General features: G+C 39.3%; 1 pseudogene; it reads left to right on the forward strand.

Annotated features, from left to right (window-relative positions):
- Window positions 1-635: 635 nt before the first annotated feature.
- On the forward strand, window positions 636-5,409 carry LOC104675052 (annotated as a pseudogene).
- Window positions 5,410-7,303: the final 1,894 nt, after the last annotated feature.

Below are 7,303 nucleotides of genomic sequence, written 5' to 3' on the forward strand. Positions count from 1 at the left end.
AACACAACACCTTACTGGTCCTTAGAACAACCTTGGGGAATAGAAGAGGTAATTATTCACCCCACTTTATGGATGAGGAAACTCAGTTTCAGAGAGATGACTTAACCGGGGTTACCTTGTTAGAATGTTGTAGAGCCAGAAGTGGAGGCCCAGTCTTCCGATGGCTAACTTTGCTTTTCTTCCCCAACTCACACTGCTTCTCCAAGAATTCAGCCCATGGAGCTTTCCCAGGCTCACTGGAGAGACAGTCTATTCACATGTAAAGGCCAGTGAATAAAGAGAAAGAGACAGTAAAGGGATGGGTTAGAGAATAAAGCGCAAAATTCCAGTTGCTAGAAAAGGATTATATTGGGCAGGTTAGGAGGTGATAGTCAGGCACATCTGAAATGTGGAAAAGTTGAGTTTAAATCACCAGTTTTGTCACCAACCAGCTAGGTGACCTTTGGTGTCCTCATCTGTAGAGCTTTAAGGACACCTCGGGGATTGTGGTAAAATCACCACAATGAAGGCTTTTGGGGTCACTTGAGAGACAACCTTTGAGATCTTGCCCTAGGCCACCTGTGGCAGGATTCATCAAGGAGGCATGATGTGAACCAAGGAACTATAGCAACAGAGAGGGAAAGGAGAAGGGAAATATGGACAGGGAAATAGTTGAGTCCAGTTATGGTGGCAAGGGTGGGTGTGCTGCTTATGTGGGAGAGTAAGGAGATACTTGATGGATAGGTGATACAAAAACAAAATATGTGCGAAGTTCAACCATTACCAAGTCAGTTTTATTCATGGAGTTAATCAGTCTGGACATTTCAGGTCAAAATTTACTCCTTTATCCTTTAACCAATTATCAAGACAGTTGTCCTAAGTCTTCCTTCTTTCCCTCTCCCCTTCCTCCCGCCCTCCTTCCTTCTATCTACCTTCTTTCCTCCTTTCTTCCTTTCTGCCTCTCTCCTTTCCTTCCTTTCTCCCTCCCTTCCCTCCTGCCTTTCTCTTCCTCTCTCCTTTTCTTCCCTCTTTCCTCCCTCCCTCCCTCCCTCCCTCCCTTCTACTTTGCCTGCTTGTAGACACAGATTTCTCTGGAGTGTATTTCAGGAGGGGTGGATTTGTTTGTCTAGGGCAGGGCTGTCAAATACAGGTCATGCATGCTGCCACGCCCCTGCCATGACAGACAATGCTAATCAATCACTGTTCTCTGGGCATGATCTCAGGATTAATTTCAAGGTGCATGGGTTGGTTAGAGTTGGCTCAAGTGACGAGAGTTGTTTGCCAACATAAATCTAGGACACAAATGGATCAAATATGGCTTTCCATTTTCAAAAAGGTTAAAGTATACTAGAAAATATACTTCCTTTAACCTTTTAAAACATTCCACCCCCACCCCCTACTGTTTTAATCTCAGCAAGAGCCTCAAGCAAAAATAGACAAATGTTATTTGAAGACATCATTTAGTGAAGTGAGAGTCTAGCAAAGATTTTTTAGAAGCCTGAATATGTTTCATGAATGAATATCACCTTTTGAATATTTTGTCATACAAATTGACTTCTGGACATTTTGATGTTTGCTTCATGTAAATTTGAATTTCCCTAGTGCTAAAATTTGGTTTCTCTGCCTTAATGCAAATACATTATATGTGTACATAGACGTGGAAGTTATGAGCTTAGTTTCTGAAGCCTATGTTGGAACCCCAGCTCTGTCTGTTTCTAGCTGAGTGCCCTTGAACAAGTTAATGTTACCTTTCTGAGCTTCAATTTTCTCATACTGAAAAAAGTAGTAATCATCATTGTTATCTCACAAGCTTATGGTGAAGAGTAAATGAGATAATTCATGTGTAACATTTAGCATAGTATCCTGCACATAATAATACTCCACAAATGTAAGTTTGTGTGTGTTGTATGTAACTACTACTGTCTATCCAGGGTGAATTAAGGACTCTGATGCTTATTGAATTGTTTGGCTAAATGTTACATTTCTTTGCTTTTGTGGGTTTAAGTCAGAGTTTTAATGCTACTTGAATTCTGTTTTGTGGTTCTATCATGATTTTTTTGTGTGTTTAAACTCCAAGAAAAATGTCCTCTTTTTTGGTAGCTGATATATTCAAACCACCAGTGCTGGAAGAAAAATAATCTGTCATTGAAGTAGATGAGAGTTGACATGACAGACTGTGCACTCTATCTTAAACATTCATAACATGCATAATATGGTCCCTATGGAATGAAATAACTCCGTTAGAGTCTTTGCAGTCCCTTGTATCATGGGTCTCCTAGAGAGAAGCCATTACAATTCTAAAGCACCTATGCCTGCTTGGGGAATAAAATATCAAGGAAAAAAAAGGCATTTCACATACCAAACAATTGACATTTCTATATTGTTTAGATGTGTGTGCATACATGTGTACAAAAGTTTGTGGATGGTGCACATAGGTGTGTGGTGTTTTGAACTCTGGTGTTTGATATATTATTGCTTACTGGCTAGAAGTAATTTCTTCAGAATCTGAAACACTTGAAATCCTGATTTTATTATGTTATTGGTCATGTGATTTTGGAAAAGCTCCCTGTTAAAATCTTAGGTAACTCATATTTAAAATGTGGATAACCATATCTTCTTCATATTCTTTCATAGGAAGAATAAACTCATGTGAGATAATACATGTAAAATATATAGTAAATATTTGGCACATTTCAATCTCTCCAATAATAGAGCCATTAATAATGATAAATAAGTAAAACAAGTAATTAAAATAATGTCCATGGCAAGGCAAACTGGTTTTCAGCTTCATTATTCAATGTCCTGCTTTGATTTTTATTTTATAGAATAATCATTTGCTAGCTTAAGTAATACATCATTCCTTAATTATAACTGTCAAGTGAAGACTTCACTAATTTATGTCTCTTCGGAGAAATATAAGCACTTGAGCAAATAACTAATATTCTGACCCTGAGTTTCCTAATCTAATAGGAAAGTCTATCTCAGTGACTGCATTCTGTCATAGCCATTCTTGTTGAAAGGATGAAATGAAATAATGGATTTTACAGGTCTGTGTGAGGCACAAACTGGCCATACAACTGGAGAAAGGATATAAAATTGTATATGCTTATGAAATACTCAAATATTAATAGGTAGTGTCTAAAGAAAACCAGAACATTTGAATAAACAAACAAATAATCAGTCCAATAGCCAAGTGGAGATTTTTATATTTTCTAAGTATTCTTCTCAATTGAAAGAGTTGACTTGTGCAGTGCATGCACTGCATAATGACATTTTGGTCACTAAGTGTGAATATATGACTGTGGTCTCATAAGATCATAATACTGTATTTTTGCTGTACCATTTTATGCTTACATATGTTTAGATAAACAAGTATTTCCATTATGTTACAGTTGCCTACAGGATTCAGTATTCAGTACCGTGACATGCCTTATAGGTTTGTAGCCTTGGGGCAATAGGCTATACCATATACTCACTTGTGTAGTAGGCTATACCATCTAGGTTTGTGTAAGTACACTCTGATGTTTGCACAATGATGAAATTGCCTAATGATGCATTTTTAGAATGCATCCCTTTCATTAACTGATACAGGTCTGTATTTGTTTTTAATAAGAAATTACAGTACATGGTAAATTTTGCCTTTAACATTTTTTTGGAAATAAATGGCATTCCCAAAAAGCCTCTTGGGCTTGTAACTATGCTATATTTCCATGTTAGCTACCTCAAGATAATAACATTTGATCAACACAGTCTACTTGGAGTGACCAGATACCACTGGGTCTCTCTTGGTCACACTACTGTGGATATGCAACAACAAACAGATTTTGCCAGATGTTCCAGTATAAACAGCTTCTCTGCTGTCAAAACCTAGAGTTGAAGTGCAGAAGAGGGATATTTCAACCTTTTTCATACTCCAGTAGAGAAGGAGCCATTATTATTTACCCAACTTTTCAAAGGTAAACATTAAATCAATTTAACAATTTAATTTTAAGAAGAGTGAATTTGAAATTGGGAAACAAATCTACCATTTACTTCCATGTATTTTTTCTGACATCTGTAAAACAAGGCTAATGATACCCACTTCACAAGACTCTTATAAAACATTAAAAAATTTTCCTGAGAAATTCATTTGTACATAACAAAATACTGCAACTATGCAAATTAGTAAGATATTAGCCTAGTCTTTTTAAATTCTCACTGAGGTTGTGCTTAGTTTGTGGTGTTTAGAAGTTAACTTGAATCGTTAACTCACTCAGGTTAAAATTTGGCCTCTGGAGCAAAAAAACTGTATATTTGCACTCACTTACATCAAAAAACTAGCATTAAGCCCGGCTGGTTCTGTCCGTGAAAGATGACAGTGGCTGGGGCAGCATCCAAGGAGCCACTGGTGTAATGGTACACCCAGCAGCTGGGGAAAACTTTCGGCCTGGATGTCAGCAAGGAGATCATGCACAGTGCTTCCAAAAAGATGAAACTTTAGATGGGCAGAAATCAAGGGACCAGCTAAAGCTGGGTAGGAGGAAAGGGAGAGACAGACAGGAATTTCCTGTATTTGCTGAACCTGACACAGCTGCGGAGGTAAAACACCTTTTAATTTGCCCAAAGCATGAGAGAACAGCAACTCCTTTAAGAAGAAGACAAAGTTTGTCAATTTACACACAAGAGGGGGACCCACAGGCTTGCAGTCTGCTCCCCAGTTGCCATCCTTGTGATTGCCTGGGCCAGAAGTACAAGCTCATCAGTAGCTCTCTGATCTGTGGGCCTGTTGTTTGTGAACAAGAGGGTGCCAGCCCTTGCTTATTCTGTGTCACAACGGTATGTACTCACGAAGAACAGGATATTTTGCAGCATGACTCAAATGAGAGCCAGAAACTGCTAAAGAAGCTTATGCCATTGATAGAGAATTCTGGAAAGGTGGACAACTCTGCCAAGGACTTTCTATGTTATCGAGAATTTCAAATTATGTCTGGTCTGGAGAAGGATATCAAGCACAAAGACAGGCTGTTAAGAGTTGGATAGAGCTAGTTTTCAAAGGACCCAAGTCACTGATGCTGATCAGATTTTTTGCCAGTGACTCTAACCAGTGGTTGTCCAAACTTGAGTGGGAAACCAAATGAGAAGCGAGAAGAGGAGCTGAGAGAACTTCGACATGCCTCTCGACTCTCTAAGAAGGTCACCATTGACTTTACAGCAGGAAGATCCTGGAAGAAGAAAATCCATTAGCAGAATATCACAGCAGACTAGACGAGACAATACAGGCCATTGCTGAGGAAACCTTGAACAAGACACTGACCCCATTTTGTATATCTCCTGAAGAGCCTTTGGGAGTTCTGGTAAATCTCAGCACATAGCAGTCCCCTCCCCAGTGGGTTGACCATGCAGGTGCAGCCTCACAGAAGAAGGCTTTCCATTCAGCAGGATTGGGACTAGAATTCAACTCATTTCAGTACTTCTTGTGAATCCAGGATCAAGACTTTCAGGGAGGTTTGACAGTGGCTCATGTCTCTCTATACATCAGCCCTGGGTTTCTCAGCTTGTTAGAGGGATTAGAAAATGATGGAGTGCAGATCCTGGTACATCTCCCACAGAGGACAACTTTGGATAGCAGTCCTAGCCAAAACCTCCTTCTGCCTTCAAGAAGTCTCAGAACTCCAGGTTAGGTATCATCTTCTTCATGGGAAAGATGTGGAATTCCCCAGTAACTATCCATCAGGTTGTCTTTTGGGCTGTCTGGACCTAATTGCTTGTTTCAGAGGCAATTTAAGGAGCAGTTTCCAGACATCAGTCAAGAATCATGTTCTCCGCTTGTTTTCATCTGCAAAAGTCCTCAGGAAATGGTTGTGAAGCTTCCTATTAAAGGAAACAAAAAAATCTGGAAACTGGATTGCAAGATCCATTAAGGAGCAAAGAAAGGGTAAATGAAGCAGAATGAAGATTTCGGACTCAGGAGAAAAGAAACCATACAGCACAGTGGAGTCTGGTACACTAAAATTGCCATCCACTGGTTTTTTGGAATTGAAGCAGTAGAAATTTAAAGGCTTGGCATTAGGCTTGAATCTCTCAGAATTTAAACTCTTATCAAAATCTATATATTTTTCTTAAGGAGTAGGATTCTTATTTATGTAGTGGCTCAAAATCTTTGAATACATTATTTATTTATATTTATATTTATATTTATATATATATTTTTGAGATGGAGTCTCGCACTGTTTGTTGCTCAGGCTGGAGTGCAGTGGCGCAATCTCTGCTCACTGCAACCTCCACCTCCTGGGTTCACACCATTCTCCTGCCTCAGCCTCCTGAGTACCTGAGACTACAGGTGCCTGCCACCACGCCAGGCTAATCTTTTGTATTTTTAGTAGAGACAGGGTTTCACTGTGTTAGCCAGGATGGTCTCCATCTCCTTATCTCACGATCTGCCTGCCTTCGCCTCTCAAAGTGCTGGGATTATAGACGTGAGCCACCGTGCCAGCCTGAATACATTATTTATTTAAAAACTATTTGAAAAAAAAAGTTCAGGGTATTTCCTATTATTTGCAGGTTAGTGAGGCTACAACCTTGTGGGTTTCTAGACAAAAAATTTTCTCTCTCATCTTTCTTTTGACGTGGGAAAATACAAGTAAGATCGTGGCAAAACATGAAAAGAGGAAGAGGAGTGTGCTGTATAAGACACTGGTTGAGAGCAAGAGGTATGCAGTCAGATAGACCCAAATTTTAATTAATTTGTTTATTTTTAATTAATTATTTATTTTTTTTATTATACTTTAAGTTCTAGGGTACATGTGCATAACGTGCAGGTTTGTTACATATGTATACTTATGCCATGTTGGTGTGCTGCACCCATCAACTCGTCAGCACCCATCAATTCGTCATTTATATCAGGTATAACTCCCAATGCAATCCCTCCCCCCTACCCCCTCCCCATGATAGGCCCCGATGTGTGATGTTCCCCTTCCCGAGTCCAAGTGATCTCATTATTCAGTTCCCACCTATGAGTGAGAACATGTGGTGTTTGGTTTTCTGTTCTTGTGATAGTTTGCTAAGAATGATGGTTTCCAGCTGCATCCATGTCCCTACAAAGGACGCAAACTCATCCTTTTTTATGGCTGCATAATATTCCATGGTGTATATATATGTGCCACATTTTCTTAATCCAGTCTGTCACAGATGGACATTTGGGTTGATTCCAAGTCTTTGCTATTGTGAATAGTGCTGCAATAAACATACGTGTGCATGTGTCTTTATAGCAGCATGATTTATAATCCTTTGGGTATATACCCAGTAGTGGGATGGCTGGGTCATATGGTACATCTAGTTCTAGATC

This window comes from Rhinopithecus roxellana, chromosome 4 (assembly GCF_007565055.1).
Source record: "Rhinopithecus roxellana isolate Shanxi Qingling chromosome 4, ASM756505v1, whole genome shotgun sequence".
Taxonomy (NCBI): Eukaryota; Metazoa; Chordata; class Mammalia; order Primates; family Cercopithecidae; genus Rhinopithecus; species Rhinopithecus roxellana.